The sequence below is a fragment of the Stegodyphus dumicola genome, chromosome 6, assembly GCF_044657685.1.
Source record: "Stegodyphus dumicola isolate Sdum_Otavi_A_Nest chromosome 6, ASM4465768v1".
In the NCBI taxonomy this organism is placed as follows: Eukaryota; Metazoa; Arthropoda; class Arachnida; order Araneae; family Eresidae; genus Stegodyphus; species Stegodyphus dumicola.
In genome coordinates, this window is record NC_140773.1 from 151,069,578 (window position 1) to 151,089,372 (window position 19,795).

At 30.4% G+C, this 19,795-nt stretch overlaps 2 long non-coding RNA genes across 5 annotated transcripts in view; one reads left to right on the forward strand and one right to left on the reverse strand.

Moving 5' to 3' along the window:
* LOC118198150 (uncharacterized) overlaps nt 1-19,795 on the reverse strand; it is a 66,588-nt gene that overhangs the window by 18,803 nt on the left and 27,990 nt on the right. The window lies entirely within an intron of this gene.
* Nucleotides 6,222-13,996, forward strand: LOC146996869 (uncharacterized). Of its 2 annotated transcripts, XR_015041731.1 has the most exons (3): nt 6,222-6,346; nt 9,397-9,503; nt 12,582-13,996. It is a non-coding gene; the product is annotated as an uncharacterized LOC146996869 (long non-coding RNA). The 2 variants fall into 2 exon arrangements; XR_015041730.1 differs by lacking the exon at nt 6,222-6,346 and having other exon boundaries at nt 8,009-9,503.

Consider the following 19,795-nt stretch of genomic DNA (forward strand, 5'->3'; position numbering starts at 1 on the left):
GGGGTAAGTACCTTCATTTTGCAATATATGTTTACATTGATAAATTAAAAAATATGAAATTCTAGCATATTGAAACATAAGCTAAGAAATATTTGTTTAAATTTATTAATTAAAAAAGGTGAAATTCTTACATATTGAAACAAAAGTTAAGAAATATATGTTTAAATTGATTAATTAAAAAGAGTTGAAATTCTTGCATATTGAAAAATAAGTTAAGAAATGTATGTTTAAATTGATTAATTAAAAAAAAGTTGAAATTCTAACACAGGGAAAAATAGAAAATATATGTTCAAATTGATTAATTAATAAAAAAAAAAAAAAAAAAAAAAAAAAAAAAGAGTGCTATATACTGAAAAAAAAAGTTTCTTAAAAAGAACTTAGCATATATTACAAATACCTTAATAAATGTTCTAATTTTTCATTTCTCATCCATATATATCATGTTTAACTATCATACATTTACCTGCATAACATAATTAATTTAAATATAAATTCATTATTAATTTAAATGCCAAATAATATAATGCCAAAATTACATGCAAGTCAAATTTTTAGGTTGGAAGCTTTCTTTTAAATCGATTGTTTACAGTTTGAGCGTAAGTACTTCTTCGCCCTATAGCGTTTCATGCAAAACATTTCACTCGTTAAAGTACACGTTAATTAAAATTTCTTGTTCTATTACTTTAGACTGAATTACAATTAGTAAGTTATCATATCATGCTTAGTAATATAACGTTAACTATGTTGTACAACATTGAAGAAATAGGGAATGTCAGGCGTCATCATGTCAACATGAACAAGGGTAAGTTCAATTTTTCCTTTTGGCAGTTCAGAATTGTTTTCCCTGTCCACTTCCCTCGGATAGGGAAAACAATATTTGGCCGCCATCTTGGATTTCGAAATGCGCTTTTTGGCGCATTTCTGAAATCCAAGATGGCGGCCAAAAACTCGCCAAATTCAGCCAAGAGCCGGGTATCCGAAATGAGCCAACTTTTCCACTCCTAAATTCCAAAAATTTTGCTACTTGATATTTCTGTAAATTCCAAAATTTGCACACCTGCCATAACTGCACTGGGTGTGGCCTCAGTTATCCAATGTTCCAACAAAATCAAATATTGTAACGTTATTTTAGACCAGACTTAACTGTAGATCGCAACCCCCATCTATAGCAGGGGGTCGCAAAAAATTTCAGTAGTTTTGGTATTTCTTAAACTTAATAGAATAATTTTACAATTATCCAATATTTTTACACAATGTATCTGAAAATAGATAAAGATAAGACCATACAGATAAAGAGAAAAACAAAAATGTTTCAACGCATTCTGTTTATAATATAAACGTTCACTTTACTTGCTTTGCACGTGACGCTGTCATTTCGTCTGTTAATTAAAATTTTCACATTGTTCTATGTCTTAAAATGAGAAATTAAAGATATGACCTAAAACTGCAATAGTATCTTACAATACAAGTGAAAAAATTGACAGTTTCACTCGCATGTGTGTCAGATTTTCGCAATACTTATGGGGTCCCACAAAATTTTCAAAAATATTTTGGGGTCGTGAAAAAAAATCTATGATAAAAAAGGCTCACGACTGAAAAAACGTTTAAGAAGCTCTGTTTTAGACCAATCAGTTTCCTGACGCCAACCCAATTTTTTGCCTGTTTTGTTTCTCAGCCGAATTATGTTTCTATGGGAATTTTTCTATATTTTTACTGTTTCAGCTGAATGGAAAAACACGCTAAAATGTTTCAAATGACTATTAGGGAAAGAGAATCAAATACCCCACATTATTATTATCTCTATTTATCTCCTGTTTTGATTCTGAGTTATGTTTTTTGATAGAATTTTTCCATATTACATATTTCAGTTCAACAAAAAATCAACTTTTAAAATATTGAGGAAAAGCATGTACTAAAATGTTTCAAAATAAAAATGTGGGAAAAATAAATTTATAAATTAGTTTTTTCTAGGAGTGTAGGAGTTCTTATATATAATATATAAAGAAATTTGGAACCAACTTTTCACAAAGACTTAAAAATTGAAGTTCAAATGATCTTCATAAAATCTTATAAATGTAGAACAATACTTTAAAATGTAAAACTTAACATGTTGACTGCCGCGCGCATTTTACGTGATTTGCCCATGACGGCAACTTGAAATTTTTATTATGCTATATATATTATGTCGAAATATTATCTACAGAAAATAATGTTATATAATTGTGCTTCATGCTGGGGGTCACCAGGGACCTCCAAACATCTGTAGACCATTTTTGTGATTTATAATTTAAATTTTTACGATTTATTATTCTTCAAACCATTATAGTAACAATGGTACTATTTAAAAATTTATCAGTATCAATATTTATTCTAGTTATGTATTTTACTATTGGTCGCATTGCCAGTGGCACCCACGGCGCTGTAGCCAAGTCGAGTGCAGGTCACCGGTGACCCCCACGGCAGTCAACATGTTAAAATAAACCATCACAAGAAAAACCAAAAAAGTGGTATAAAAGAACAAGAAAGGTGAGGAATCCAACCAACTTTAACATAATATCATCAAGAGGAGGTATGTCGAATTTAATTACATTTCCCCTTCTAAAACAAAATCCTTGATTCTCTGTATCCAAAATCAGCTGATGAACCATTTCAATATATTTTTTTTATCTTAATAGTTCAACAAAAAAAAAAAAAAAGAAAAAAGAAAAAAGAAAAAAAAGAAAAGAAAACATGCCCTTAAAAATGTAGAAAAAATTAAAATCCTGCAGTGGAAAATCTTTGGAAGTTCAAAATAATTTTAACACAAAACTTTACTAGAACCTCTTATCAAACAGCAGTAGCAAAGGAAAATGGGGGGGAGGGGGAAGTAAAATCAAAAGTTAAAAATATCTTCCAATTTAAAAAGATTTTACTAGTCTAAACAGGATTTTATTAAGTTAATTTTAATTTCAATTTTTATTCTTTCTGAAAAATTGGTTCTAAATTTCTTTTTTTTTTATATATTTACTGATCAATTTTTAGCAGCATAATGCACAAAAATTTTTGGAAGGATTATAAATTTTCCTTTTAAAACGTTATTTGTATATACATAGTCCAAACACATCTGTATACAGTGGAATACGTTTAACGCGAAATATCGGTGAACACGAAATAATGCAACGGGTCCCGACAAACTACTATGTATTTTCATGCATTTTGTTTCTCTTAACACGAAACAAAAATCGCTTAACACGAAAAGATATCTTTTCTGGAAATGAACAAAATACAGAAAACACTGGTATCGCTGGCGAGATTTAAACGGGATGTGAAATGAAAGGGAGGTGGTTTCACATGTTTCGTAGAAAAGAGGCTGATTTGGTTTTGAAATACCCTCGGAATAGCCTGTGGCACGAGCCAGTTTTGTTTATCTACGGTACTTTCGCCTTCCACGCCACACAAACATCTCATCAGTTAGCTTTGGAATTCAGTGATGAGTATATGGCAGTGTCAGTAAAAATTAGTGAGTTTGGCTCATATGTTGCACTGCATAGAATTCAGCGACTCCAAGGATGAATGAAAATTATTTTCATTACACACGATTCTCAAAAGTATCAGATTCTTCGGCGCCGAAAGAAATGGAGAAGTAGGATATTGAAACCAAGCTGAAACATGAAATGTTTGAGAAAGTTTCTGTATTAATGAACTGTCTTACTGTACTATCGGAAGAATTCGTTGCAGTAGTTGGGAAGACTCAGATAACCGGCACTTGGCGCAATTCTTTCCGTCATCTTGAATCGGCGAAAATCGCCAAAACCTCGGAAGGATTTTTTTGACGCCAAGAGGGAAATGACGTGAAAAGAGGCTTTACAAAATTTTCCTTTTGAACCCGATATAGGGGAGAAACCTGTGCTAGGCAAAAATGCTAAAAAAGACAATGCAAAGAAAAATATCAGATTATTTTCCCAAAACTCAAAAAATGTTTAGTTTTTCAAAAACTTGAAAATTTTGTATTGAATTCCATTAAGTTCTTGTGGATGTTTTTGTTTCATTGGTTTTTATTAAATACATGCACATATACATATCTATGTAAATAAAATGTACTCTAATAAGCTTAATTTTGTTGAATATATGTTTTTTTTTTTTTTTTTTTTTCTCTTTTCTTTTCAATATTCAATAACACGAAAGAATATTTCAGTCCCCTCAGTTTTGTGTTAAATGATTTTCACTGAATATCTGTTGCACATAAATCCCTTTTTTACATAAATAACTATGAAATCTTAAAAAAAAGTACATAGTATGAAATTTATAATGGCAAACATTAAATATAGATGAAAGTAAATAAAATTTAAATTATAGAATGTACTTTATAAAATTAATAATAAGTGGTTAAAATATATTTTTTAATTACTTAAAACATGGAAGTTATTTGGCAGAGATTGTTGGATATAAAATTACTACTTCAAATTTTCAGATTACTATTGTTCATATTTAAAGTCTCAACTTGCAGTCTTAATCCACATAACTACCATTGTAAAAATCACACGTTATCATATTCCAAAGATCAGCAGCATACATTTTTTTCAAAATCGTGCATAATATTAAATATTGGCTTTTGATAATCAAGTTGATACAAATAAGATGAACTGTTTTTATGATTTTAGACTAGTAGTTTATTCTTCCATTCACTTATTACAATATTTCATTTTTTATATGCTCAGCTATCCAAAATTTCAAGAGCTTTCTGGATATTTTTTTGTTGAGTTTTTACTATGCATACATTTCAGCATTTACATCGTCAAAATTACACAGACACATACTTGAAGTGAATTTACTTTTACAGCTAAACGCAGGAACTGGAAAACAAAAAAGTACTTATTCGGAGATTGTATTTCTTTTTCGTTCATGAAAATCAAAGTTCATTACACAAACATGCATTCACACTGCACAAGCAGGTATGAAATTCTTAATACATTTAATAATCCTGATGATTGATTACGCATTTAGTAAATAAATCAGAAAATATTTTAATGTATAACAGATGAATAGTAAGTAGCTAAGCTTTTAGTTAGTAGTTAGCTTTTAGAAGTAGTTAATCTTTTATAAAACAGAGCATTACGAAGATATTTAATGTATAAAGTTAGGTAATTTAGAAAATTTCAGTTGTTCACCAAAGCAATGAATTATGAATTTCCTTGTATATCTTTATAAATGAACTTTTTATTGCTGTTTTAATCAATTAAACAACTGTTCAAGTTTTGAAATATATACACTAAAAGAAACAATAAAATGTATTAATCTATTTGTCAACCTTGATTTTGGCACGAAAGGCTGCAGAATGCTTCGTAGTTTTTAAGCACATAGTCACTGCAATTCTTATTTCTTGATCTGAAGTTTTCTGCATTTTTTTTATTATTTAAATTGCTGTATTGGCACACATACAATTTTTGTATAGTGACTTCAGATGTGGATAAGTTTTTCGAACACTTTCGTTTGTTTTACTGGCGTCGCTGAATTTTGCGATGAAATGCAGCACATTTATTGCGGAGTATCACCTTCCAAATTTTTCATACTGTTAATGTATACATCAGCAGTCAGTGAATTATTCTCCTCTTTCCTCAAATACACTACGGCGATAAACAATAACCATTCACTAAAGATTTTGCGTAAATTCCCACTCATAATAATTTAAATTGCGAAAATCTCACAATTAGCACATAAACACACTATTCAGCACCACAATTCTTTCGAAAGCCCGTCGTAGTAGTCAAAAGTGACAAGCGTCTAGCCCCTCAGACGCTAGTTTCCGGTTCCTCCCTGAACATCTGCGCAGATTAATGCGCATGTCGTCATTTCCCTGAAGGCGCGTCGTATTTACTCCTACTCACCGTGCGCAAGCCAAAGTTCTGTTATGTTACATCTCACCCTTCAGCGCATGCTCAAGAATTACCATCCAGGCGAAACTAGTCGATTTGTCCATGACGTCAAAAACTCGAAAAGCGGGGTAGGGTTTGGGTCGCGGAAGTGTCTACCCGTACGACGTCGGACGGCTAGCTCAAACATGGTAATGCTAAACGTACGACTGGTTGTGCAGAGACCATCTGCGCATGAACATGTCTCCAATGTGCCATGCGAATCGAGCGCCATTTTGTTCTCGAACGTGGTGGAATGGTGTAGTGGTGAGTATACGAGTGATATCTATTGTTCCAAATTTTAAGTTGAAATTCAAATAAATTAAAATTCTAATGCTTTTTCCACTTAAATGAATAGTCTTTTTTAATTAATTTGTCTTTTTTTATTAATTTTAATCATTTTTTTTCTTGCACAGACCGCAATTATAGGCATAATTCGTTTTCTGCTGAATGTATAGGTAAGAATTATTTTTGAGTTTGTAAATATTTAATTAATGAATGCAAAATTATTTATGAATTGTATATAGTTTATTGGTTTGTGTGTGCAGTTAAAAGGAAGAAAAAAAATTCGTGTCATTTATGTACTTATTCACCCATTTTTCTTATTAAATACTGCGAAATATAATATGTTCTTGTATTTCTGTGTTCTTTTGAACAAATATACTCATTTTTTCATGTTCTCTTTGATATCGTATTAATAGTAATGTTAAATATCTGGCTGAGCAAATATTTTGGTTATCTGCGCTCAACTTTCCAGACGTTATTGGAAATCAGGGGATGTTTCCATAACCGGCACTTGGCGAAATTGCGGATTTGTTTACATCGGAAGTGAGCGTACGTGCGCCAGAATATGGTAACCCTGATAATTGTTGCAACCCACACAGGGAATTTTCCTGAAGGAGGAAAAGGGAAATTTTCTGTTTACTTTTCGAACATTACGGTAAGAGAAAATAAAGTTTGAAAGTCGCAAATCATTATTAGTTCATATTTTCGCAAAACGTTTATGGGGTTTATTTTTCGAACATTACGGTAAAAGAAAAAGTTTTTTATATTTTCGCAAAACGTTTATGGGGTTTTGGGAGTTAAAAAATGAAGCAAATTATTATTATTAACATAACAAAAAGTTCCTTTTTTTCTTACTTTTTACTAGAATTCTAATGATAAAATGATTAGTGCATTTAAATACATATTAAATGAAAATATTAAAATAAATATGGAGATGCATTAAATATGATTTGGACTAATTTAATTATGTATTCTTACATATATAGCTATGCCCATTTAATTTTTCTCAATAAAAATAATTAAGCTATCCTTATTATTTTTATATATCTATACATTTTTTAACTCTGCACATAGCTACTCAGAAAGAAAGATATATGGGTAGGATATAAGAAGATAAAAATTATTAATCTTCCCTTCAAAGTCAAATGGATATAGCTGTAGTATATGATTTCAAAAAAGTAAATCATTAGAATATTAAGCTGAAAATATAAGTCTGAAGGAAAGAGATTTTTCTTAAATTCAAACTGTGCACAAAACATTTCAGATGCATTCAAACTCTGAACTGGAACATGCTAATTTACTGTTGTGGAACTAATATGAAAATAATATTGTTGACAGTATAGTAGTGTACCACCAAATGTAATATGTTCTTGTATTTTTGTGTTCTTTTGAACAAATATACTCATTTTTTCATGTTCTCTTTGATATCGTATTAATAGTAATGTTAAATATCTGGCTGGGCAAATATTTTGGTTATCTGCGCTCAACTTTCCAGACGTTATTGGAAATCAGGGGATGTTTCCATAACCGGCACTTGGCGAAATTGCGGATTTGTTTACATCGGAAGTGAGCGTACGTGCGCCAGAATATGGTAACCCTGATAATTGTTGCAACCCACACAGGGAATTTTCCTGAAGGAGGAAAAGGGAAATTTTCTGTTTACTTTTCGAACATTAGGGTAAGAGATAATAAAGTTTGAAAGTCGCAAATCATTATTAGTTCATATTTTCGCAAAACGTTTATGGGGTTTATTTTTCGAACATTACGGTAAAAGAAAATAAAGTTTTTTATATTTTCGCAAAACGTTTATGGGGTTTTGGGAGTTAAATGAAGCAAATTATTATTATTAACATAACAAAAAGTTCCTTTTTTAAGTATTATATATGTTATAAATATTGCTATTGCCATGAAGACAAACTGGGCAAAGTTAAAATGAAACCAACAACAACAGCATTTAATTTATTATAGCTTTTTTCTTACTTTTACTAGAATTCTAATGATAAAATGATTAGTGCATTTAAATACATATTAAATGAAAATATTAAAATAAATATGGAGATGCATTAAATATGATTTGGACTAATTTAATTATGTATTCTTACATATATAGCTATGCCCATTTAATTTTTCTCAATAAAAATAATTAAGCTATCCTTATTATTTTTATATATCTATACATTTTTTAACTCTGCACATAGCTACTCAGAAAGAAAGATATATGGGTAGGATATAAGAAGATAAAAATTATTAATCTTCCCTTCAAAGTCAAATGGATATATCTGTAGTATATGATTTCAAAAAAAGTAAATCATTAGAATATTAAGCTGAAAATATAAGTCTGAAGGAAAGAGATTTTTCTTAAATTCAAACTGTGCACAAAACATTTCAGATGCATTCAAACTCTGAACTGGAACATGCTAATTTACTGTTGTGGAACTAATATGAAAATAATATTGTTGACAGTATAGTAGTGTAACACCAAAGAATTTATGCTGGGAGAAGAAGCAAAGCTTCGATGACACCACAAAGCCAAATGATAACTGGCTTAATTTTTACTCTTTTTATGCATAAAATGTCATAGTTGTTAGTATCTCATTAAAATGTATTTTCTAATAATATAATGATTTGCAAATGATGGAAATTTACCTGTCATTAAAACATTTTGTTCTAAACATGCTTCAGCTTATCAAAGAAGTTAAAGCTATTCCAACCTATCCCCCATATTCAAGTTTTTTTGATTAAATCAGGTTCATGTCTAATGCATCAAAAATATAAATAAACCTTCTTTAGTATTTGTCAAACATCAGTTCTCATGGCCTTAAATTGGATGCAAGATTTATTTCACAAAGTTATGTTTTCACTTATGGGGCAAAACTTTTAAATTTGTTATTTGAATCTGTTACATTAGTCTTTATTTTAAAGAATATATTGTATGTCATATGGCCATGAAGGCAACCTGGTTAAAGTAGAAATGAAATCAAACTTTCTAATTAATGTGATTTGAAGCCATTGTGTTATACTTCGAGGAATATGTTATATGGTAAATAGGTGTGCTCATGTTTTTCCTGGAAAGGGCATAACATTTTTTTACAGAAATAAGTTACCAACCTAAATCTATTGTCATGGCAATTAAATTTTTCTGAAAGAGCAGGATTATTTATAAGCCAAGTGCTAAACCTTTGTATTGTTACCCTGATCATGAAATTTTAAATGGTGATTTCAGGTTGAACTGCCCTTCAATGAAAGCTTTTGCTCGATGTGTGGCCTGTAATAGCAATAAATGGGGCTTTTGTGAACTGAAATCTGTTAGGCTTTCCAAAATCCAGAAAGGTAAAGTTTAACTTTTTATTTAAGCCTAATGTTCTTAAAGTATATTAGAATATCCATAGGTGACATTTGATTATTGTTTAATAAAGACACCATAACAAAATAAGCTGATTGAATCACCAAATTTGTAACTTTTAAATATATCCAGACTGTCTGCTTTAATAAGGAAGTAACATACAGTGCGTATATAGTAGTGTTTTGATTTTCATTTATCATTTTATTCTGTTTTAAGTAGAGTTCAGCAATGCTCCAACATAAGGTATTCCAATTTATATGAGCTTTAAGTCGTACAGCTCCTTATTTTATTTTGCATATTTATACTTCTTGTTTTGAAATTGTCAATAATTCATAAAATGCTGATGAGCAAAACATTACTATGCCTATATATAAGAATTAGCTTTAATGAAATAAGAAGCATCAAAGTATATGCTAATTGCCCTAAAACTCCATACCCTTCTTTAAAACAGTACTTCAGTTATAACTGTGTTAACAAACGATGCAGTTGTTCAACATTTTTATACACTGTGCTGTTACTTTCATACTTTGGTTCATGAAAGTAAATGGGATTTGATATTCTATATTTCTTCTTTTTTCCCCACATTATAATTATGAATCGAGTTATCAGAAAAGAATAATTAATTTTATGAAACCATTAGCATCAGAATAACTCCATTTCTTGCACATGTACTTCTTGTTTCCAATGGTGGATGCTTGCCTATGCCGGCATTGGCCACTCTTAAAATCAGATATGGTGATCTATTATGGAGGCACCTAATAGGCAGGCCACCTTTGCCTCCTATGAAGGGACAGATAATTTACATCCATGCCTTGTTTGTTATTCGAACCCGGGTCCCTCAGTATTGTACTCAGGCTTCCCTAATCACTATACCATCCGGGCAGCTACGACTTTATTTTAATATGCTATTTTGTATTGATATGTAATATGAAAAATACATTTTTATTATGTATTTTTTAAAACAAGTGCTTTTTAGTCATTGGTTCTATTTAACTAGAATTCACATGTATTGTTTTATATGCAAAATAAATACAACCCAGACTGATTGGAATCTGACTTCAGAGCTTTCGCTCGTTGCATCTGTCACATAGCTTCAGAGCTGTAACTGTGTTATATTTAATTTTTAGTACTTAAATATTAATTTGTTAAAGTTAAAAAGTAATAAAGCTGAAGAATGTCAATGTGATATATTTCTTAACAATAATGTGCAGTAGTCCCTCTTTAAAAATGGTTTTGATTATCTGCAGACAATAAAAATTGAGAAAGTTATGAAAATTAGATTATTTTGTTGAATTCAAATTGGCCAAATGATAAAGATATACAGTCAAAAGTCGTTAATTCGGACACCCATAATCCGGAATGATCTATAATCTGGACCTCAAAGCTACAAACTTTCTGCGCATGCGTTGCGTTCACGCATGCGCACAGGCGTTTAAGAGTGCGCGTAAGACCTTTACGGCTGCGAATATGTTTGTGCACATGCGCGTTTAATGCGTAACGGAGGTATAAGCTAAGCTAAAATTATCTGATTCAGTTAATGTTGCACATTGCGTTGCTCCTTAATCTTTGAATTGGATCCTGCTTATTATTTTTTGCAGACTTTTAGAACAATTCCATAAAAGTAAGCTTGAACTTTCGATTATGTCAAATAGAATTTCCGATATATATTTACTAATATGTAATTTATATCTACAAAGCGAAAGTATGTTCTGAAATTCGAAATCTGTTTATCAATTTCACGCCGCGGATTGGAAGTTGATCTGTCAGCACTATCCTTATCTTCAGGGCAGATGTTTTTATTTTATTTGGCTTATAATTCCTTACTAAGTATAGTATTTCATGTCTATGTACTCCGTCTTTGATATGATTTAAATCAAGTTCCTCGTCATTATAATTCGCTTTCGATAGTGAAGAAAGTGACCCAGAGGTTATTGAAAACGAAAACATTTCCATTGACAAATTAGTCGGTATTCTCAACACAGCAATTATAGGACTTGAACAGCGGAACTTTGTAACTAAACGAGAAATTATGTCTGTTTAATAGAATTAAAGAGAAAGTGTTATCACATGAAACGAAGCAACTTACATTGAAATAAATGTTTAATAAAGTAAACAAATAAATATTAAGCTTTTTCTTTTTGTAAATTTTGATACCCTTTAGATCATAATTGTTCTTTATTTCATAAATTATGGTTTCATATTTTTAATTTTATAATTTCTGCATGCCATCTTACCAGATTTAAACTGATGATCTATAATCCAGAAAAATCGATAATCCGGAATCGCCGAAGTCCCGACGAGTCCGGATTAACGACTTTTGACTGTACTTGCATATAAATCACTTCTGCATATGATTGAAGCTTTACAATATGTGCTTGTTAACTTCAGTTGTCTATAGTATTATTATTATGACAGTTTAACACTTGATATTTGCAGCACATTACCTCAGATTAGAACTATAGGATAAAATGTAGTTGAAAACTTTGGGAGGTTATAAATGAAATAAACGCAGAAGAAATTAACTCAAGCCATTACTATTGTGAATGAATAACAGAGCAGTTAGAAAATTTATTATAATTCAGAATTAATGTTTAGTACTGGCAAAGAGAAAGTGAATAGTGTATTAAGTTAGATAGTTTTCACAATAGAAATATTAACTTAAATAAAAAGAACAAAACTATAAATTTTCCCTCATTAATTATTAATATTTTTATTATGTTTCATTATTAAACATGTTTATTACTTGTGTATCCTGCCAAATAGACTGGCTGCATGGAAGTTTTCATAATTTTCTCTATGTGTGACATGAATTTATGCATCCAAAATGCTAACCTTTGTATGCAACACTCACTCATTTCTAATGCTTTAAAGTCCCAATACTCGTTTAATTTAGCATTTGCAGTATCAGCGTTGTTACACTATGAGTATTACTAATATTTTAATTCAGGGCTGCTTTTTATTTACTTTCATATTTATTTTATTCAATAAATAAATTAACTAAAATATAAAATTTATTGTGAATCGATTTTGTAATTATTTATGTTTATAATTTTTATCCCTTCCAGCTGATTAGGTGTGCAGAAGCAGCAGACTTGTAAATGTGAAGGAGCTATTTGCTTAGTTATGCAGTAGAATTCACCACCCTGCGGCAAGCTTCATTAAAGCTGTGAACAGCCAAGCTAACCATCTTCAGGGAAAGTGGCTGCATCAAGCAAACCCAGTGACATTCCAAAGAGTAATATCAGTTAAAATAAAAACTTAATACCTAAATCTCGGAAAATCAGACAATTAAACCACAAATCTTGTGACCAATTTTTCAGTTGCTGTGCTTAGTGCGATAAAGTTATACGGCAATAAACTGAAAAGCTATGGCAGGTATTCTATTGTACCCTTTAATGAAATCAACTTAAAGCAAGCTTATCATATGATAAGCAAAATGATTGTATCATTGGATATGAAGACTATGGTAATGATTGCATTGCTGGGTATGCAGGCTATGGTTCTACAATGAGCCAAATGTATTATCTCAGTATGCTGTGACTATTGAAATTATAACTTATGTATTATTACTTCATATTGGTCATTATGTTCCAAAATAGATGCTCTTTTTATATAGAACTATATAAATGTAGAAAATCTGAGAAGTTAATTTTATATGGAAAGCCTTTGTGCAAAATTAATAGCATCTTGTTAATTTCATATATGTTTTGTGAAAGTAATTGCTGCTGAATCTAGAATTAATGCATTATCTGAGATTTGAGACAAAATTTGTCAAATTAGAAGATAGTGAAATAGATAAACAGGAAATGAAACATGAAATTTATATATTTAATATTGAAATAAATATCTCAGTAAAGTGGCTGTATGTAAAGTATAATGGTGCAATTTTTATAATTTTTTACTAAAATGCTAAAATTATGTGCTATGAAAATTTTATTTTCATTAATATTTATAATTTTTCCCTTGCAAATTTTTATTCAAGGTGTCTATGTATTAGCTATTTTAGATTTTTCTGTTTTAATGTTAAAAATATCTTCTTTATCAGCATTACATTAAAATATATCTCATAATCATTTGAAAACGAAGGAAATTTCATTCTTTTCAATAGTTTAAGAATATTTTCATAAAACATAATTATAGAAAAAATGAACTGATACATTTATAGTTATATATATGTTAAGAAAATTTTTTAGAAGGATCCTTTTTTCCATACCAGAAACATTTAATGAGCTGTAATATGTAATATTAGTTGGCCTAATATGTAAAAGGAATGTTTAATCAAATTATTTTTATTATGCTTTTATAAATATCACTATAATTTTAAGAGTTATTGAATTTAAAAGTGAAAGAAAAAGCTACAGTTATTTCAAGACTCTTTAATAAAACAATTCTTTATTCTTGTATTCTCGTATGAAAATTTTCTGTATATTTAACATAAAATTGTATGCATGTAAATAAATTTTTTAATTTATTATTATCATTCTGTTAGCTTCAATTTTTATTCTCAAAAAATTTGATACATATATTCAGCTAAGTTTTATTAACCATGACTGATAAGCATTTTAAATTTCATCCTGTCAAAAAATTTAAAATTCCCTTTTTTTCTTGTAATTTTTTCATACACCTCTCATTTTATGTTTAATTGTAAATATTGCATACTTATAATTTTATAAAGCATAACTTCCCTTCCCTGAAAAAGCACACAGATTCATTCTTAATTTAAAATTCAATTACAAGTCCAATGTGAAAATGAATTAGCCAATGGAACAAAATAACACATATGTCTTTAATAGAGGACAACATATCAATAATTCCCTTAGTTTCATTTATCCCATTAGCTTTTTTACCTATTAAAAAAATTCTGATTCCCTCCCCCCATGAGTGTAAAGTCATAAATACCACTAATGCACACATTTACATATACACATTTGATGCCCCTTAATGTAGTATAAGTAATGTTACTCTTCATTGATAATGTTTATTTTTATTTTAACTTTGCCTGTATCATTCACTTTTAAAATAAGCACAAATTTCTATTCTGTTTTTTTTTGGTTATCAGTATTTATTTCAAGATTCACACATCTGCAATTTCCAGCTTCATTTATTAAAATATATTATGCATTTTACTCATTATTTACATTATTTATACATTATTACTGGTATTAATCTTATTATCTTTTATGGATTGTAAACTGACTCTGGATGAAGGAAATTTCCATTATTAAATATTTTCTATTAGCTTAAATAAAACATAAATACACACACGCAGAATGTTTGAAATAGGTTTTTATGCTTAGTATAATGACTGATCTAAGGATGGAAAAATTGTACAAATAAAACATGTAATTTTGTAAAATCATTTCATTTGTCAAAGTAAGAAATAGGGCAAATATGCAAAATTCTATCTGCAGTGCCAGACTTAATTATCGATGCTCAGGATGGAAATCTCACTTGGTCACATTATATTGGAATGATCACCATACAAAATGTCAACACAAATATAAAATTAACATTTATTTAATTAAAATTAAATATTTGAATTGATTTGAAAAGCAAGTCTTAAGATTAAGGGGAAAAATTACATTTAGAAAACAAATTTATATTTAAAAATGCTTATTAATCAGCTATTTTTGATGATTTAAAAAATATTGTTAACTTTTCTAAAAATAAAAAGGCTATAAATGTTTTTAGTGAATTTTGGCTATAAAAGTTTTTAGTGAATTTAAATAAAAAGTTTGTTTATAGTTTTGTCAAAAATTAATTAACATGTTTAGCTACCGTATTTTCAATGCACAAAGACTGACAAGCCATTAAATCTTGGCACATTGTTGATCGAAGATAGTTTTTAATCTACTTCAACTTCAAAAAGCTTCTCTAACATGGAGCAATTGAAACATACACTGTCCAAAAAAAATCTTGAGTGCCAGTTATGAGTTAGGGATTGATTCTCCCAATACAGACCACATTTTAGCTTCGTTTTTTTTTTTTTAATATATACTTAAAAACTTAAGGTTCTTCGGAGGCCTCTCCTCTTAATCAGTGGCCAGGCTGTTCTGCTCCCCCTTTTACTCTTCTGCCTAGCCAGAATATGAAAAAGGTGCAATACCCTAGCCAAATTTTCCATTGCTAGCAGTACTTATTTCTAATTACACCACGGATGCATGCGGTAATAAAGGAGAAAATTCCTTGCATTCTCCCCCACTTCAAGGGCGACAAGGAAGGTAAGGATCAGTCGCTAAATCCTGATAGTGACATATTATAGGCTACCACATTTTACTTCAGGCGCCAATAGGCAGGAAAAATATACGTTTGCCTCGGCAAGTTTTGAACTCCTAACCTCATGATTTCTAGGCGGGCGGGCTTCCGATTATACCGTTAAGGACCGCTTTAAAGAGCAAAAAATACCTATAACTCTTCCTATTAGTAAGGATTAGTTTTTTTCCGACTTGTTTTCCAGTAAATTAGATTAATATGACGCCATGTTTTATAGTTTTATTATATAATATTCAATTTGTTTTTCGTTATGACATAAATAGAAATAACTTTGCTTTGTTAAGTTTCCCAATTTATAGGTAACCTCTCATGTGCATCGGCAAAGTACAATCCATCTCTCTGTTATATACAGTTAAAAGTCGTTAATCCGGACTCGTTGGGACTTCGGCGATTCCGGATTATAGATCATCAGCTTAAATCTGGTAAGATAGCATGCAGAAATTATAAAATTAAAAATATGAAACCGTAATTTATGAAATAAAGAACAATTCCCATCTAAAGGATGTCAAAATTTACCAAAAAAAAAAAAAAAAAAAAAAAAAAAAAAAAAAAAAAAAGCTTAATAATTATCTGTTTACTTTATTAAACATTTCTTTCAATGTAAGTTGCTTCGTTTCATGTGATAATACTTTCTCTTTAATTCTATTAAACAGACATAATTTCTTGTTTAGTTACAAAGTTCCGCTGTTCAAGTCCTATAATTGCTGTGTCGAGAATACCGACTAATTTGTCAATCGAAATTTATTCGTTTTCAATAACCTTTGTGTCACTTTCTTCACTATCGGAAGCGAATTATAATGACGAGGAATTTGATTTAAATTATATCAAAGACGGAGTACATCAAGATGAAATACTACATTTAGTAAGGAATTATAATCCAAATAAAATAAAAACATCTGCTCTGAAGATAAGGTTATTGCTGACAGATCAACTTCCAATTCATTGCGCGCCGTGGCGTTCCCCCCGCCGCAGAACAGCGTGAAATTGATAAACAGATTTCGGAATGGTTAGATAAACAAATGATTAGGCCTTTATACATTTTTTGCAGCAATTCCACTTTTTGTTTAATGGACTTCTAAACATACTTTTGCTTTGTAGATCCTTTACATATTAGTAAATATATATCGGAAATTCTATTTGACATAATCGAAAGTTCAAGCTTACTTTTATAAAATTGTTCCAACAGTCTGCAAAAAATAATAAGCCGGATCCAATTCGAAGATTAAGGAGCAACGCAATCTGCTACATTAACTGAATTATATAATTTTAGCTTAGCTTATACCGTCCATTAGACATTAAACGCGCATGCGTAAACGTACTATGCGCCTGCGCACACGCATCTTCGCAGCCATAAAGGTCTTACGCGCATGCGCAGAAAGTAGATAGGGTGGGGCAAGGGGGGACATCTGTCCCCGGCCGCAGCATCCAGGGGTCGCTAAGTGGATGCTACGGAATTTTTTAATGAATTTTTTTCCATTCTTGGCACATAGAAAGGGGCGTAAATTCTTCAGTTATCCCCGGGCGCTAGAAACTCTAGCTACGCCCTTGCCCTTAAGGGTAAGAATGTAGAGTGTCAAATGGTAAAGATCAACCCAAACACCTGGCATGTAGGAGGACGGGTCGCATGTTATGGAACATGTGTATATATGCTTATGCCAAAACTAAAATGCACAGACATACATGCAGTTGTGGTTCCAACAGGAGTATCTAGAATAAATGTATATTATGCAGCTCACCTTGCCTTTCCTTGCTGTTCAAAAAAATGAAATTCTTTATAAGGGTTCCTTGGCATAAAGGCGTAAGTTCCTTACAAAAAATCAATCTCTTATTTTTTTTAAAATGCAACCTCTAATAAGGATATGGACACTTGAAGCCAGGGTTCTTTATGCGAATGTGTTTTTCATTTGCATTACAGATTAATTAATGACACAAGATGGAATTAATTTTCCCCACCTTTATGAAAAACATCTTTCTACGAAAGCGCCCGTTACACATTTCTGCAGAGGGTGCAAAGTCCAGTGGAGTGAATTTGCATAAAGGTGCTGAAGATTTATTTGATCCCCTGCTTAATTAATCAGTAATGAAAAAAAAATTAACTTACATAAGGATGCACTTTTATGAAGGGTGCTTTTCTGAAAATGATACTTATCAGGGTTCAAACAGCCGCCGATTTGCACATGGGTGCAAATATCTTTATGATGCAGGTCCGTTCTTAGTGAGAGTGAAGCGCATAAACGTACGCGGGCTTCGAAAATCATGGGCGGCCGGACCTTTGCGATACCACACCTAAATATTGAATAGATAATAAATACAGCAAAAGTATTCAATTGTTTTGGGGGAAATATACAGAGCATGTCAACGTTGATGCTTTCAATGCAATAAATTGTATTTTCTTAGTGATTTAACAATTTAAATTTTTGTTATTTAAAACGATTTAATAGAGCAGTTTTAAATATGCAGATAATTCATTCACTGCAAAGCATTTTATTTTATTTTGTCTGCGTGTGCTTTTGGGACAAATAATCCGATAATTACCAATAAGAAAGGAGGTATAAACAAGATAATTTAAATAGAATGAAAAAAGTACATAGCCCATTAGTAGGCAAAATGTATAAGATTGCTGAGACATAAGTTAGAATATCAGCGAACGCGCTGAACGAGCTTTTATGGTCTTCCTTATGTATAAAGTAAATATAAACCAGTTTTTCTTAGTAAGTCCTCCACAAATGGGATGGTATTCCTTCCCTAGGCATGTCTATGGAAGGCATCCCTTCCCTAGGCATGTTTATGGAAGGCATCCCTTCCCATACACAGATAACTTCTTTATGCTTTGCTGTACAAAATTAAACAAACAATATATGAAATACTAATTATAATGATTAAAATTTAATCCAATTCAAAGATCATATACATCGTCGCCAGCAAGCCGAAATCACGAATTAACAACATCCCTTTCTGATGGAAATAATTTTATTGACATAAACTTTATTTTGCAAAAATCGATGTTCTATACTGTATTTCTAATATGCTTACCAAAAACTTCAATCAGTTTTAATTTTTCATCATAATGCAAAACCGAAAAATTAAAGAAAAATAATTCAATATTAATTTGAATCAAGAATTCAATATTATATAATTAAAGTGTATCACCGTTATCTTCGGACGGGAATGCAAAAATATTGGTCAATTTTTTTCCTGGTTCTTTTACATCATTTAATAGTTTAGATTCATGGCTTAAATTTTTAAAATGATAGTTATTGATGGGCGTAGCCAGCTAAAATTACGGGGGGGGGGGGGGGGGTTGCCCGTTATGATGCTTATGGCTATACTGTTCTACTACTCCTTACAGCATCTTCAAGTATATAGGTAATTATTACGTGACGAATATATTATATTAATGGCAGTTATCTTAATATTATTAATAATGATATTATAAATTGTATTAATAATATCATTATGTAACATAATTATGGATATATTCCATTTAATTATCGTATTCATAATTATTACCTCACAGACATATTAATTTGCGTAACTAATTATTTTTCTTTTTCACCTTAACCGCTTTAACCTTTGTTAGAGCAATTTTAAAAACGAAATATAAATAACAAAAATAGAATAATGCTAGTAAAAGTACTTCTAGTATTTTACTTTCATTTCTGATGGTCACACTCACATACAAACAAAGAAATATTTAAAAAAAATTGAAATTCATCTTACTGTGGTTTCATAATACAACTATACATATAATTACATAATATTGAATGATCTAAAATTCACTTCGAAAACAAGTTTTTCTAAGCGAAGGTGTCGAAAGACATTTACTCAAGTATTTTGTAAATTTTACTACATAAATTGCTTTTCACTCGAAATTTATAAGGAATCTAATATTAGCGAAAATGTTTCATTCAGAATGAGTTCTTTGGTACTCTACTTATATTCAAATAAGAAATAAATCCCATCACTTCACGGAACTACAATTTTGGCCTAACTTAATTTGCCAGTT